The following is an 18,293-nucleotide window of genomic DNA, read 5'->3' on the forward strand; positions in this document are numbered from 1 at the left end:
TAATTCAGAGCTCATTCACCAATTATTTTGCAAGCATCAACAATGTCTTTTGAAAATTGATCAAATCTGTAAGTTTCATTCGGATTTTTTTTTATAATTGACAGGGCTACACTTGAATGGATACAGGCCCCTACCGAGGGTGTTTAACTGCCCTGTCTGTCACACGCTGTCGAAACGAAATCCTTCCTGATCCCCTCAACCTCGAACTTTCCCTTTTGGTTCAATTCTGCTGGCTCAGCGATCAGTGAATCATAGGTGAGGTGAAATTTGGTTTAACGTCGCGTCCAAGATTATTGCACTTATATAGCGACGTGCATGCACGTGTATGTGTGTGTGTGGCTGCTTGTTCTAGTCCGGACTGATGCCGATTTATAGTGCTAGCTCACTGAGATACCATGCCGCAGTTTAACATGAATACCCCACTCAGACACAGTATACTGACTCCGAGCCGACCAGTCCTTGTTTTAGCCCCTTAATGCCGAGCGCCAGACAGGGTAACAACAAGTACAATCTTTTAACGTCTTTTTGTATGACGCGGCCCGGGATCGAACCCTGGACCTTCCGCTCTCTGGGCGGACGCTCTACCACAAGACCATGGAGGCGATCGGGAGGAGAATAGAAAATGCTAGCGAGGGTGTCACCATACAGATAACGAAGCTCCAGGAACCAGCTGGTAAATTAAACATATATTTGTACGTGATTATGGATGCACAACTTAATATACAGAATAGGCGATTCGTGCAAGCAATCTATTAATAATCTTTTACCTAAAGATCCGCACTGCGCTATCATATGCGGGCAAACGGGCTGCGGAAAAACAGCTTTTATTCTAGATATTTTAGAAAGTCATTATAGGGACGTTTTTGACCATATTATTATTCTGTGCCCGACTATAAGCGTTAATAAAACCTACCTATCGAGAGATTGGGTAATGAATGACGACGTGGTACACAGAGTCGATCCGGGCGATCGTTTACAAGACTGCCTCCGAGTATGTCACGAAAGAAACAAAGGAGAATCAACCCTTTTCGTAATAGACGATTGCAGCGCGAGTAAAGAACTAACAAAAAAGAAAGATATGCTTTCGTATTTAGCATTCTCCGGACGGCATACTCAGCATAGCGTTTGGGTACTTACTCAAAAATACAACTCTGTTTCATTGCAAAGACCGAGATTCATTCAACCGATCAACCAGCTGCTTATGCAATTGCTTAGCAAAATGTAGCAAAATAGTGGCAAAATTATAGCAAATATAGAAAAAATGTAACAAATATAGCAAGATTATAGCAAATGTAGCACAATTATAGCAAAAATACAATAAATTGAACATTAGCGGTTAATATGACATAATGTGGTTTGAAATCCTCATTCTTTCGCAACAGTTCATTATTACGGGTTGTATTGGATATGTCATATTATATTATGTTAGACTTAAATATCTCCTTAGGTATTACATTATGGAATGCGACGAACTCATCGAACAAATGCTCAAAGAATCTGAGTCTGATCAAAATGTAGATAAATCTTTAGATAAATCTTTAGATAAATCTTTAGATAAACATAGAGAAAGACTCGCCGCTTTGGTAGCCGGTGGAAAATGTTCCCAATATTTGGGAGAAAATTATACCATTGAAAAAATTGATAACATGACCGACGAAGAAATTAAAAACTGTACGCGAGTTCCGAGTCTAGACTGGGAGCTACCATGACTAAAACGATAGGGTCGGCTATGTTACAACTATACACAGTCGTAGCTAGTACGTTTCTCCCCATCCCTGCAGAACATCGCATGTATTTATGCGAATCTCTAGCGAAAGACCCATTCATCGAACACGCTATAAGCTCAGTGAGCTGTATGTTTTATCATAGATACGGAATGTTCTTAGCTCCACTCACCACAGCTTTAATAAGGGCTAGGTATTGTCAATTTAAACATACGTGCCCACTTAATAATAATGGAGACTCAACAGGTGACACCACAACAGATTGTGAACACACAACAACAAGTGAACGAGGAACAACAGATTGCGGAACAACGAGTGAATGAGGAACCACCACATGTGAATGAGAAAATACTAATACCCAGAGTGACAAAGAATCCTTTGAAAATAGCCGCAGGAAGAAAGGGAGTACTGGCGCGCAAAGCGAAATTAATAAATAATTCAAATATTAATCCGATTAAAACATGGGCACTAGTAGGAGTTGCTGGTATAGCGGCTGTATGGTTCTTTTATAAGACCGGAGAAGAGAAAATGTCACCCCCAATACAACAACAAGTTCAATTAGAGGTAAGCCCGCATATAATGCTATAATAAGCATGACTACTCCAGTTACAGACGGTAAAATGTTGGTAAACGCGACGTATCATTCAGCGGTGGTCACCGGCTTGGCCATTGGCTATGCCTGTATGGCTAAAATGATTACTAAAGCCACACCTCCCAATCTAGATTTTAATGGATTTGATATAGGTATGATGATTCTGGATATTGGATTAGCAATTGCAACGAAGGATATGCTCATCAAACAAGGGCTTATCCCGGAAGCCATAATGAAGTAATTAAACATTTGAATATATTATATTCATATAAACCATGGCAACAATTGCGATGATGGTCGGTGGAGCTGTTGTTAATGCTCTAGCTTTTTCGGGGATTAATTTTTTATTTTCTAGTATGAGGAAATCAAATGCTAAAGAAGTTGAAGAGGAACGTAAACGACATAACAAAGCAATGGAACAACTCCAAGCAGCCCAGTCACAATATGCGCGGCAGAGAATGAAGAGATTAGACTTTATTCATGAAAAACTGCTTAAGGAAGGACATTCAATTCAAACGTTTAAGGATGTCGAATCTGCCATGCACGAATACGACCTCGTTTATGGGGAAAAACTCGACCCAATACCGAGACCAACAATGAGTCAGTTTTACACACTGTCAGAGGCTCAAAAGAACCGCGAGGTCGCATTTGTGATTATGGGATTGACTTCTGTATTGATTTTCAGCTATACAATTATGCATAAGTCAGAGTGACAGGTGTGGCTATGCATAAACCATGACCTAGTTAGCTAATCAATATCTCACCAGTGTAGATGTGATTTGCATTTAGACAAATGATATGATAGATGTATAACAATGAATCATTGCAAATTTACACTCATGGGTAAGACGACTCTATGTAACCGACGCTGTGTTTAAATTTACTGTGGCATACACAATTATTACATCAGGCGCGGAAACATAAACTATACGTGTTCTGTATGCGGGATAGGGGTCAAAGGTCGTTATTGTTTATGTAAGGAACACGGTGCTGATAGGGTCAGGAACCAGATTATTTATGCTAGGAAGAGAGATTACATCAATGAGAGGAATAGGTTGGGGAGAATACGTGTTTAGATATATGAAAACAACCAATTAGACATGTGTCTCATTTTGCATATACCATTCAACCACAATGGTCTTTGTCAGAGAGTTGAAGGCTATGGCAAAGCAAAGTGGCCTACGTGGATATTCTCGAATGACAAAAAGCTGAATTGATTGATTTACTCGGTTTGGAATACAACAAACCCCAGACTGTTAGGGAACTCAAAGGTCGAGCGAGAAACAGTGGGCTGAGAGGTTATTGAGCTGAATTGATCGCTTTACTAGATAATAATGATATTCAACATAATGATGATAATGTTGATATTGATAATAATCAACAACAACAAGAATTAATATTTGTACCCACATCCTCCGACGTTGGTAAATATCTAAGAGGTTGGAAGATGGATATTAATACCAACATGGATGTTAACGATATTAAGCCCATCATATCGAGTAAAATTAATGAGGAGTTAGATGATTTACATAGTATAAAATACCAGCTGACGATTAAAATGTTATTGAGTAAAAGTAACACAGACGATAGCACCGAATATACCGAACCATATTTCCGTAGCAATCAAGAAGTTATAACCGAATCCGATACTATAAACGCATCATAAGATACATCAATTCAGAGGATACAGGAAACTTTAGAACGTTGGACTAATAGAGGTTCGGGTTGGGGTGTGGATAAAATCGATAGTTTATATTTAGATATAGCAAATTATATGCCCTTCAAAGGTGGATCTTATATAGATTGATCCCCGTAATATAAGAAGAAAAAAGCCATAATTAACGTAAAAAATAAATCCGATGACTGTTTAAGAATTATGATAAGATCTGCATTGTTCCCCGTAGACAAGCATCGGGATAGACCTTCTAGCTATCCCCAAAACGATGGACTCAACTTCGATGGTATAGACGAACCTACACCAATATCACAAATTGATAAGGTGGAAAAGCAAAATAATTTAGCTATAAATGTTTTTGGACATTCTAAAGGAATTGTTGTACACAGGATAAGCTCCGCTCCAGAACATATTCCCAGAATCAATTCATTTCTGATCGAAAAAGATGGTAAATATCATTATACGTGGATAAAGAGTTTAAACAGGCTATTATACGATCAAACAAAACATAAGGAAAAGAAATATTTCTGCGAAAGATGCCTGCATGGGTACGGCAGACAAGATCTATTAGAAGCGCATAAAGAAGACTGTAGAGTTGTTGGACAGAATGCTATCAGGATCGATATGCCTAAAGAGGGAAAAAATATATTAAAATTTGAATATTATTGTAATCAAATGCCAGTACCGTACGTAATTTACGCCGACTTCGAAGCGCTTATCAAACCCATAGAAAATACCAACCGTAGCAATCAAGATAGTATTTTTCGTACAAAACTCAAGAACATATTCCTTGTGGGTTTGGATATATAGTTGTAAGGTATGATGGGAAAACAAACCCGCCCGTGATTTACAGAGGTCTCGATGCAGCGGGAAAGTTCCTAGAATATCTACAAAATGAAGAGAGAATAATCAGGAAAAATTATCGTGTAAGAAACCCATGCGTATGAGGAGGGATGATTGGAGGGCCTATAAGAAGTCAACGAGTTGTCACGTTTGTAATAAACCCCTGGATGGGGATTCTGTAAGAGATCATTGCCACGTCAAGGGTAATTATCGGGGGGCCGCTCATAACGAGTGTAACTTGAAACTAAAAATGAATTCTCAAACAATACCCATCCCCGTTGTGTTTCACAACCTTAGGGGATACGATTCACATCTCATCATGCAAGCTATCTCAAAGACCGATGGCGGTTTAACGTGCATTCCTAACAATATGGAAAAATACATATCGTTCTCGTTGACTAAACCTATACATTATAGGGACAAGGATGGGAAATCTAGAATAAAGCAAAGTAATGGGCTTAGATTCATAGACTCCCTCCAGTTTCTGTTATCTTCCCTGGACAATTTAGCTAATGCGAACAATCCCGATGACTTTGCGATAACAAATCAATATACCGATAAGATAACTCGTCATTTGTTGCTGAGAAAAGGTATATATCCTTACGAATATATGGATGATTGGTCTAGATTCGAAGAAACTGAATTACCACCCCTCGAATCATTCTATAGTTACTTAACAGAATCTAAAATAACAGATGCCGATTATGAACACGCTCTGACGGTCTGGGATAAATTAGGTTGTAAGAATTTAGGTGATTATCACGATCTGTATTTAAAACCGATGTACTGTTACTCGCCGATATATTCGATGTTATTTAGAAAAACATGTTTAAAACAATACGGCTTGGACCCGGCATGGTACTATTCCAGTCCCGGACTATCGTGGGATGCATTGTTGAAGAAGACCGGCGTAGAACTAAAACTACTCACAGATTACGATATGCACTTGTTTATTGAGAAAGGATTAAGAGGTGGTATATCGATGGCAGCGAAAAGGTATTCTAAGGCTAATAATAAATTAGTGGAAGGATACCATCCGAGTAAACCTGACACGCATATATTATATCTCGACGCTAACAATTTGTACGGATGGGCTATGAGTCAACCTTTACCCACGGGTGGTTTTGAGTGGGTCGATGAGAATGATATCAATGTGAATGATGCGAATAAAGGGTACATACTAGAAGTTGACTTGGAATATCCAAGTTCGTTACATAAAGATCATAACAGTTATCTGCTAGCTCCCGAAAGATTAATGATTAATAAAGATTGGATGTCGGAATATCAACACTCCTTGATGGGTAATAGAAGGTTAGCTAACATAGAAAAACTCGTACCAAATTTGATGGATAAGACAAAATATATAGTTCACTACAGAAATCTCCAGTTGTATCTATCGTTAGGTATGAAACTTAAGAAAATACACAGAGTTCTAAAGTTTGATCAAAGTCCTTGGATGGAGCCCTATATAAGGTTGAACATAGATTTAAGAAACATAGCTACCAGCGATTTCGAAAAGAATCTGTATAAGCTCATGAATAACTCAGTATTTGGTAAAACTATGGAGAATCTAAGGAAGCGTGTTGATGTGAAATTAGTCAGATCTAATGAGGAAGAAAGACTCAGGAAACTTATAGCCAGTCCGGCTTTTAACAGAAGCAAGATATTCGATAACGACTTAGCCGGGTTGCATATGCAGAAAAGTAATATAAAATTCAACAGACCGGTGTACGTCGGTATGGGTATTCTCGACTTGTCAAAGCACTTAATGTATGACTTTTATTACAACGAACTTAAGAAGCAATACGGAGATAGATGCGAGGTGTTATATACCGACACAGATTCTTTGTTGATGGAAATACAAATCGAGGATGTGTATAAAGATATGGCAGAAAAAATAGACATGTATGACACGAGCGATTACCCAAAAGATAATCCACTACACAGCGTAGTAAATAAAAAGGTGTTAGGTAAGATGAAGGATGAATGTGCTGGGACCCCTATAGCGGAGTATGTAGGATTAAGACCTAAGATGTAATCTATAAAGAAGTCTGATAATGGGGAGATAAGAAAAGCTAGGGGCGTTAAGAAGTATGTTGTAAAAAAGCATATCAAACACGAACAGTATAAAGAATCATTATTCAACGGTAGAACGTTCAAACACGAGATGAACTCTTTAAGAAGTTACAATCATAGGATATATGGATTAAGAATGAACAAGACATCATTATCCCCCTTAGATACAAAGAGATGGATTGATAATGATGGTGTAACTACCTATGCTTATGTTATGCTGGTAATACCGTACCGTCGGGAACTATGAACAACTCTTCTCGTACAAATGCCCTACCCGGTCCATCTTGAAGATAATAAAGAATAGGCTCTCCTTCTTTCGTAACCAATCTACTAATGTTATACGTTTTAAGGGACCATATGGGATCGGTTGCGCGACGTAGGCCTCCTTCGAGTTCACCTGCCTGGTATAAATATCTTACCCTTACTCTATCCGGAAGTTTTCATTCTTTTCCTCTCCTCGGTGCTGAAGATTCGGAAGTCACGGATTTCATTTTAAAAGCATCGGATGGTTTCTTCCCTATTAATCTCGTTACTTCATTATTCAGCGCTGATACAACGGCTTATAATCGTGTCACCCATTCGGTTGATCTTAATCGTTCCGATTTCATTTTGATCCCATACTGATAGCCAAACAAACGTTCCGCTCATGTCCTGTTAAATCTTTCAACGATAGCTTGACTGTGGTGGGCCTTTCTTTCACCACGGACGATTTCGACATCGTGCTTTGTTAACAGTTTAGTTACCGATCTCATAAACTCGCGACCGGGATCTACTTGAAATAGCTTAGGCCATTTTAGCAGTCCGCGTTTATATATGCGTCTCAGTGCATTAGCTACCTCTGTTGATTCTTTCGAGGTTAATGGCTCAGCCTCTTTGTATCAACTAGCCACATCCACTACTGTTGAAGCGTATTTATACGTTTTGCATTTTACCTTATCGTGGGGAAGAAACAAGAGGTCAGCCTGATGAACTTCATTCCTTGTAAAAATATCAAACTTCTTCCTCGGTATAAAACGCGGTGCCGGTAAATATATCTGCCACATCGCTTGTTTCTCTAACCAATCCTTGGCCACATCTTTAGAAGCCTTAGCCGTGGTGGCTAATTTTTTTATTGCTCCTACACCTTTCCAATATCCTCATGGGCTATAGTAAATTTTATCCATAATTAATTAATATTGATGTTTCGTTTAATACAACTTATGACTATCATTGAATCGCATAATCATTTTGGCATAAAAAATTCCCTCTGTAGTAGCAGTATAGGTATATAAATCCGGCTCCAGTGGAAGTGGTCCAGAACCCCCATTACCTATACTACTACTGCAGACCAACCTGTTGATTTCCTATGTATCCAGAAGCAAAGAACATATACGGGTATATAATCTCTGCCGGAAGTTTCAAAAACTGTCAAAGCAATAAACCATGCAGAACCGTTAACCGCCGCATGAAATGGTATGAATCATACTTCCCCGCCCTGAAGGCGGGTAAGTATACGGAAACTGTTAATTTTGTACATTACATAAAGTGAACTATTTGAAACAATACTGTGCTCAACTATGGCCAGCAAGGGTCATACATGTGATCATGAAAACAACAAATTGCAAATTTATCATATCAAACCCATTGTTTTACATTTGTTGTTTGTTGAACAAAATCATACTTTATAGAAGCCTGTTATTTAATCGTGTTGTACAATATGTTGCAACGGCAATGTGAAGTTGAAAGATTGAGTGTGCGTGACAGCCTTGACCTAAATTCTGACCTGAATAACATACTATACATTGCAAAGGTAGTGCATAACAGAGCTGTTCGGGTAAGGGAGATAATGACTCACGCTCTGTGATACAGCTTGTATAAGATAAGATGTACAGCATTGCAAGGTCAGCGCGTGATAAAGCTCTTTACTGCGCATATAGCTAAAGGAGATAATCGCTCAATGCACAATAGTTTATTCTTGCAAAATATAGACCGGTTAATATGAGATATATATATATTTACCCTTAACATTTTTAGTTCTTTTAAAAAGAAAATGACAATTGTCATGGGTTATCTGCATTAGGAAACGTGACTAAGTCTCAGAATTGCAAGACGATTTTGAAGTATCTCTTATTGCTGCAAAAGAATAGCATCAACATTTCACGAACATGATTTGTATGTTTCGTTTAGGTAAATGCGTGGCTTGAAATTTCAAATAAACTAACATGTCGAGATACACGCTACAAAAGTAACGGTTCATGTATACTTCCCTGCCTTCAGGGCGGGGAAGAACAAGACGCTGGAAAAAACAGTGTTAAATATAGCTGTGTTTATGCCGCGTATATCCAACTTGCGTCAACTTGCGCCAAAGGTAAAGTGTGATATGAGAGACGGAGCACAGCGGCGGCACAAGTTATTTCTCTAGGGCAAACAAGTCTAAGAGAAGGACTACGGTCACCCACTATTAAGACTGCTCTCAGCTCTCGGTTCGGCGAGTCATGGCAACTTTCCAAAGGTAGAATATTTGCAGTAATAGTGGTGAGTATTGGTACCATTATTGCATGCCGTGCCTACCATGCTTTATTTGGTGTTGTTTTTGTTTGATGTCAGTTTTAAAAGATATCAGCAGGCTAAAGGTTAAACCATTCCTAACTGTACATCTGTACACTTAATATGTCCTTGTTAGTCGGGCATTATGATAAAAGGGGGACAAACTCTATGATATGAGTAATGAGTTATGCGTAAACATTGTTTTTAAAGAAACCATATGTATGTCTCACACGTATAATGACATGTGTACATATGAAATGAGTGAATCATAATGACATTTTTTTTTCTAAAACTATAAAACTTAACTATAAATTATTATCCTTAACACGTTATCACTGTTATCAAGGGGGCAGGCGTGAATGTTGACCTGGTTTTTCATGTAGCGATATGTGAGGACTTAGTACAGCGTGAATAATTGACGTGTCAGGGCAAAGGAGTAAACATACAGTACGCTTAGCATAAGGGAGGTAACTCTCCTTGAGAAACATGATTCAGGATTGTACCTAAGCTACGCGACTCACAACATTATGGGTTTCAGTTTGAACAATGTGTGCATGACAGATATTTACAGATACATTTTGAGCCCCTCTGCCACCTCCAAAAGCACCAAATATCAGTATGTTTTAGTAAAGTGGGAGAACCATGACAAATTCATGTTACACTTTGTAAAAATAGTCTACATGCACCGATCATTGTAGTAAAAAGTAATGTATCCCTTGTTTATGTTATCTGTTGGATTTCGCCATTCTGTAACAACGGGACCAAGAAACATATATAGTACTTGTTCTTCCTGACGCCACTGGGCTTCTCAGTTACCAACATCGCGTCTATATTAATATAAACACTTAACTATTCGTTCTCAAATTCAACCCGACAATAAATAGTCACACAGTGATGATTACAGACAAGCAAAAATCCGTCGACACTTACTGTGTTGTATTACTAGGAAATGCGTGGACGAGCTCCGGCCCCTGTCAACACGTCAAGACAAGTCTCGATGCAGCTAGTCCTAGCTCCTCACAGCGATGCCTCGTTCCCAGTGCTACCTTGTATTTAAATAGAGGAAGGAAGCTCCTCAACAGCACTAGCCTAGACTGTTTCCCGCATCCTTCGCTTGGTGTCGCTGCTCTCCACTCGCCCCTTTCCGTAACCTACAATATTCGGCTTGTCCCGGAATAACAGGAGTTGGTCACGAATGCCAAGAGAAAGATATATATACTGGCTACCGTCTCACTATGCGCTTCGTAAACTTGCACCAATCTTATATTGCGGTAAGCAATGAGATTAGAAGGTAACCACCAGCACAGAAGTTACCGATCACGCCTGCTATTCTTCTGAAGATACGTCAAAAATTAGACCTGACCTCACTCTTCAACATAGCTTCCTGGTCATCCTGTGTGGTGGGCTTTTCACATTTTTAAGAAAATCGACTCTGTTGCCCTACAATGTGGAAAATCCAAACCACTCACAAGTTGTGTATTCGTGACGTCACATGGTGTAGTGATAAAGTGCTCTTAACAATTAGACATAGCAAAACTATCCAGTTTGGTCAAGGATTCTGCAAGTTCCCTTGTGTAACGTGGCCAGCTCACTCTTGTGTCCAGTAACAGCTTTACAATCTCTTCGCCAGGTCCAGAACATGATACCGGTGACATGCCATGTGTTCTCATTCTTAGACACAGCTCGGGTTGACTGTGTGACTCACGATATGTTTGTCAAGGCGTTGGGCCGTGTGCTAGCGGCATGTGGGTTCACCTCAAGATTACAGTGGACATTCCTTCCGAGGGGAGGCTGTACTTACACGGTGACTGGAAGTCAAACGACTTTGAGCGTTATATCACAACTGAAAAGGACTTGCACTGTAAATTCGCACGACCTTTAGTTGTAGCAGCTATCTTAAAGTTAAAAAAGAAGAAAAAAAACGTTTGGGGGATTTTGAGGTATTTTTACAATGTCTTAACACATAAAGAATTTATTGTCAATTAAATATTGACCTATTCCCCCAATCAACAGGTTGGTCTGAAGTATGCGGGGCAGATAACGTGAGACGGCTCTCCAGAATCTCTGTGATCGGGGTTAGAATCTTAGTTTGACAATGAGTATGGTTCCAGACCCGAGTTCATGGCATTCACCTGCGTTACATCCTGTTCCTCCCACATCTATCTGACACGCTGTGATATAACCAAGATACAGCCCACAACTCTCTCTCTCACACACATACACACACATTCACCGAAGCCGAAGTCCTTCATTGCCTGGATGCCATAGTGCAGAGCTGTACCACTGCTGCCGCCTGGAACCACATTTAGAACTTGTACACATGAACCACATTTAGAACTTGTACACAACATGAACCACATTTATAACTTTTACACCACATGAATCACATTTATAACTCGTACCCGACATGAACCACATTTAGAACTTGTACACCACATGAACCACATTTATAACTTTTACACCACATGAATCACATTTATAACTCGTACCCCACATGAACCACATTTATAACTTGTACACCACATGAACCACATTTATAACTTTTACACCACATGAATCACATTTATAACTCGTACCCCACATGAACCACATTTATAACTTGTACACCACATGAACCAAATTTATAACTCGTACCCCACATGAACCACATTTATAACTTTTACACCACATGAACCACATTTATAACTTTTACACCACATGAACCACATTTATAACTTGTACACCACATGAACCACATTTATAACTCGTACCCCACATGAATCAAATTTATAACTTGTACATCTCTGCACTGTCACGGTTACACATCATCACCTGAACCTCTGTCATGGCTACACATCATCACCTGAACCTCTGTCATGGTTACACACCATCACCTGAACTTCTGTCATGGTTACACATCATCACCCAAACCTCTGTCATGGTTACACATCATCATTTCATCCTCTGTCATGGTTACACATCATCACTTGATCCTCTGTCATGGTTACACATCATCACTTAATCCTCTGTCATGGTTACACATCATCACTTGATCCTCTGTCATGGTTACACATCATCAATTGATACTCTGTCATGGTTAGACATCATCACCTGAACCTCTGTCATGGTTACACATGATCATTTCATCCTATGTCATGGCTACACATCATCACCTGAACCTCTGTCATGGTTACACATCATCACCTGAACCTCTGTCATGGTTACACATCATCACCTGAACCTTTGTCATGGTAACACATCATCACCTGAACGTCTGTCATGGTTACACATCATCACCTGAACCTCTGTCATCGTTACACATCATCACCTGAACCTCTGTCATGGCTACACATCATCACCTGAACTTCTGTCATGGTTACACATCATCACCTGAACCTCTGTCAAGGTTACACATCATCACCTGAACCTCTGTCATGGTTACACATTATCACCTGAACCTCTGTCATGGCTAAACATCCTCACCTGAACCTCTGTCATGGTTACACATCATCATCTGAACCTCAGTCATGGTTACACATCATCACCTGAACCTCTGTCATGGTTACACATCATCACCTGAACCTCTATCATGGTTACACATCATCATCTGAACCTCAGTCATGGTTACACATCATCACCTGAACCTCTGTCATGGTTACACATCATCACCTGAACCTCTGTCACGGTTACACTTCATGACCTGAACCTCTGTCATGGTTACACATTATCACCTGAACCTCTGTCATGATTACAAATCAGATGAACCTCTGTCATGGTTACACATCAACACCTGAACCAATGTCATGGTTACACATCATCACCTGAACCTCTGTCATGGTTAAACATCATCACCTGAACCTCTGTCATGGTTACACATCATCACCTGAACCTCTGTCACGGTTACACATCATCACCTGAACCTCTGTCATGGTTACACATTATCACCTGAACCTCTGTCATGGCTACACATCATCACCTGAACCTCTGTCATGGTTACACATCATCACCCGAACCTCTGTCATGGTTACACATCATCACCTGAACCTCTCTCATGATTACAAATGAGATGAACCTATGTCATGGTTACACATCACCTGAACCTCTGTCATGGTTACACATCACCTGAACCTCTGTCATGGTTACACATCATCACCTGAACCTCTGTCATGGTTACACATCATCACCTGAACCTCGGTCATGATTACACATCATATTAACCTCTGTCATGGTTACACATCATCACATGAACCTCTGTCATGGTTACACATCACATGAACCTCTATCATGGTTACACACCACCTGAACCTCTGTCATGATTACACGTCATCACCTGAACCTCTGTCATGGTTGCACATCATCACCTGAACCTCTGTCATGGTTGCCGTCATCACCTGAACCTCTGTCCTGGTTGCACATCAACACCTGAACCTCAGTCATGATTACACATCACATGAACCTCTGTCATGGTTACACATCATCACCTGAACCTCTGTCATGGTTGCACATCATCACCTGAACCTCTGTCATGGTTACACATCACCTGAACCTCTGTCATGGTTACACATCATCACCTGAACCTCTGTCATGGATACACATCAACACCTGAACCTCGGTCATGATTACACATCATATGAACCTCTGTCATGGTTACACATCATCATCTGAACCTCTGTCAATGTTACACATCATCACCTGAACCTCTGTCATGATAATTCTTCACCTGAACCTCTGTCATGGTTACACTTCATGACCTGAACCTCTGTCATGGTTACACTTCATGCCCTGAACCTATGTCATGATTACACATCATCACCTGAACCTCAGTCATGGTTACACAGCACCTGAACCTCTGTCATGGTTACACATCATCACCTGAACCTCTGTCATGGTTACACATCAACACCTCATCCTCTTTTATGGTTACACGGCACCTGAACCTCTGTCATGGTTACACATCATCACCTGAACCTCTGTCATGATTATTCTTCACCTGAACCTCTGTCATGGTTACACTTCATGACCTGAACCACTGTCATGGTTACACTTCATGCCCTGAACCTCTGTCATGGTTACACATCATCACCTGAACCTCAGTCATGGTTACACATCAGCACCTGAACCTCAGTCATGGTTACACATCATCATCTGAACCTCAGTCAGGGTTACACATCATCACCTGAACCTCTGTCATGATTACTCATTACCTGAACCTCTGCCATGCTTACACTTCATGACTTGAACCTCTGTCATGGTTACACATGATCACCTGAACCTCGGTCATGATTACACATCATATGAACTCTGTCATGGTTACACATCATCACCTGAACCTCTGTCAATGTTACACATCATCACCTGAACCTCTGTCAATGTTACACATCATCACCTGAACCTCTGTCATGGTTACACATCATCACCTGAACCTCTGTCATGGTTACACATCATCACCTGAACCTCTGTCATGGTTACACATCATCACCTGAACCTCTGTCATGGTTACACAGCACCTGATCCTCTGTCATTGTTACACATCATCATCTGAACCTCTGTCATGGTTACACATCATCACATGAACCTCTATCATGGTTACACATTATCACATGAACCTCTGTCATGGTTACATATGAACACATGAACCTCTGTCATGGTTACACTTCATCACCTGAACCTCTGTCATGGTTACACATCATCACCTGAACCTCTGTCATGGTTACACATCAACACCTGAACCTCTGTCATGGCTACACATCAACACCTGAACCTCTGTCATGATTATTCTTCACCTGAACCTCTGTCATGGTTACACTTCATGACCTGAACCTCTGTCATGGTTACACTTCATGCCCTGAACCCCTGTCATGATTACACATCATCACCTGAACCTCAGTCATGGTTACACATCATCACCTGAACCTCTGTCATGGTAACACATCATCACCTCATCCTTTATCATGGTTACACAGTTCTTGAACCTCTGTCATTGTTACACATCATCATCTGAACCTCAGTCAGGGTTACACATCATCACCTGAACCTCTGTCATGGTTACACATCATCACCTGAACCTCTGTCATGATTACTCATCATCCCCTGAACCTCTGTCATGGTTACACATCATCACCTGAACCTCTGTCATGGTTACACATCATCACCTGAACCTCTGTCATGGTTACACATCATCACCTGAACCTCTGTCATGGTTACACATCATCACCTGAACCTCTGTCATGATTACTCATCACCTGAACCTCTGTCATGGTTACACATCATCACCTGAACCTCTGTCATGGCTACACATCATCACCTGAACCTCTGTCAATGTTACACATCATCACCTGAACCTCTGTCATGGCTACACATCATCACCTGAACCTCTGTCATGGTTACACATCAATACCTGAACCTATGTCATGGTTACACAGCACCTGAACCTCTGTCATTATTACACATCATCATCTGAACCTCTATCATGGTTACACATCAACACCTGAACCCCTGTCATGGTTACACATCATCACATGAACCGCTGTCATTGTTACACATCAACACCTGAACCTCTGTCATGGTTACACATCAACACCTGAACCTCTGTCATTGTTACACATCAACACCTGAACCTCTGTCATGGTTACACATCGTCACCTGAACCGCTGTCATGGTTACACATCAACACCTGAACCACTGTCATGGTTACATATGAACACATGAACCTCTGTCATGGTTACACATCATCACCTGAACCTCTGTCATGGTTACACTTCATCACCTGAACCTCTGTCATGGTTACACATCATCACCTGAACCTCTGTCATGGCTACACATCATCACCTGAACCTCTGTCATGGTTACACATCATCACCTGAACCTCTGTCATGGTAACACATCAACACCTGAACCCCTGTCATGGTTACACATCATCACCTGAACCTCTGTCATGGTTACATATGAACACATGAACCTCTGTCATGGTTACACTTCATCACCTGAACCTCTGTCATGGTTACACATCATCACCTGAACCTCTGTCATGGTTACACATCATCACCTGAACCTCTGTCATGGTTACATATGAACACATGAACCTCTGTCATGGTTACACTTCATCACCTGAACCTCTGTCATGGTTACACATCATCACCTGAACCTCTGTCATGGTTACACATCATCACCTGAACCTCTGTCATTGTTACACATCATCACCTGAACGTCTGTCATGGTTACACATCAACACCTGAACCCCTGTCATTGTTACACATCATCACCTGAACCTCTGTCATGGTTACACATCAACACCTGAACCCCTGTCATGGTTACACATCAACACCTGAACCTCTGTCATGGTTACACATCATCACCTGAACCGCTGTCATGGTTACACATCAACACCTGAACCTCTGTCATGGTTACACATCAACACCTGAACCTCTGTCATGGCTACACATCAACACCTGAACCTCATAAAAATGTATCAGTTATTACCAACTTTACTATACTTGCTTGACTCTTGCATAGTGCTGTGTTGGCAAAATAATTCAGAGCTCCAAATAACGTTTTGAGCAATTGAGTTTTTACTCTAAGGTTTCTATTTTAATTAGGTTATTACAATTTTCATTGGGTGACCTATATTTTGTCACTCATCTATGTATCAATCTAAAGGGTTTTGTCCAAAATGAGTACACCTTTTTCAGATTTAAAAAAATAATAATAATTTTTCGAGGTATACTGAGCAACAAAAGTTCCTGTGACATTGAATAAGATTTAGAGTCTAATGCAAAATTATGTTGTTTTTTTGTTTTTTAACTGATAAAAGACTCCTGTAAGTGTTCAAATGGTTTAATTTGCCATACTGACAGAAAATGCGTGATTTCATAAAAAAAACATGAACATGCCAAAATGTCAATTCACAAAAATCAATAGCGTGGGTGTCCACCTCTGGTTGCTATGCAAGCAACACATCTTCATCTGATGGAATGGACCAGGCGTCGCACAAAGTCCTGTTGGATATCGGTCCATATCTGCTGGAGCATGTTTCGAAGTTCCTGGAGTGTCTGCGGAACACGTGGTTGACGTCAAAGGCGCATATCCATCTATCTCATCCCACATGTGCTTGATTGGTGAGAGATCAGGGGAGCGAGCCAGCCAGGAGATGACATTCACGTTGTTTTGTTGAAGAGAATCCTGAACAAGTAGAGCAATATGAGGCCGGGCGTTGTCATGCTGAAAGGTAATGCCTGGGCAATGACGACGCATAAACGGTAGAACAAGAGAGCCGATGATGTCGTTTCGGTAGCGCTGTCCATTGAGATTTCCCTCTACCACCATTAAACGGGTCCTCTGTCTTGCTGTAATTGTAACGTTCACCTCGACGTCGGTACACTCGAATCCGTCCATCGCTGTGGCTGAGGTGAATAGAACAGTGAATATAACTTGTGCCCACTGCATGGCCGTCCAGCGTAGATGCTGTCTGCACCACTGTAGACGTGCTTGACGGCGGTTTCCTGTCAAAATGGGACGTGTGGCGGGTCTTCTGGTGACAATCCTTGCACATCTGAGGCGGCGACGTACGGTTTGTGAAGATATTCGTCGAAGGCTGCTTCTTGCAGTCACTGTTGCTGGCTGGAATCGAATTCGTAGGTGTGTTGTTCGAATCCAGTTGTCTTGTCAATTATTGGTTAGGCGTGGCCTGCCACTCCGAGGATGGTCTCTGACTCCATTCGTCTGTTGCCAACGTTGCCATAAACACCAAATGGTGTTTCTGTGGACGTTAACTTGTCTTGCAACATCACGTTGACTCGATCCTGCTTCAAGCATACCTATAGCTCGCAAACGCACATTTTCGGACAGGCGTGGCATTTCGTAATGTTGAAAAATTGCGTAA

General features: G+C 40.7%; 1 long non-coding RNA gene across 1 annotated transcript; it reads left to right on the forward strand.

Annotated features, from left to right (window-relative positions):
- The first annotated feature begins 9,356 nt into the window (after positions 1–9,356).
- LOC125381566 lies at positions 9,357–10,882 on the forward strand. Its single transcript, XR_007221909.1, has 2 exons — positions 9,357–9,421; positions 10,383–10,882. It is a non-coding gene; the product is annotated as an uncharacterized LOC125381566 (long non-coding RNA).
- Positions 10,883–18,293: the final 7,411 nt, after the last annotated feature.

This window comes from Haliotis rufescens, unplaced genomic scaffold (assembly GCF_023055435.1).
Source record: "Haliotis rufescens isolate VD_foot unplaced genomic scaffold, xgHalRufe1.0.p SCAF_18, whole genome shotgun sequence".
Lineage (NCBI taxonomy): Eukaryota > Metazoa > Mollusca > Gastropoda > Lepetellida > Haliotidae > Haliotis > Haliotis rufescens.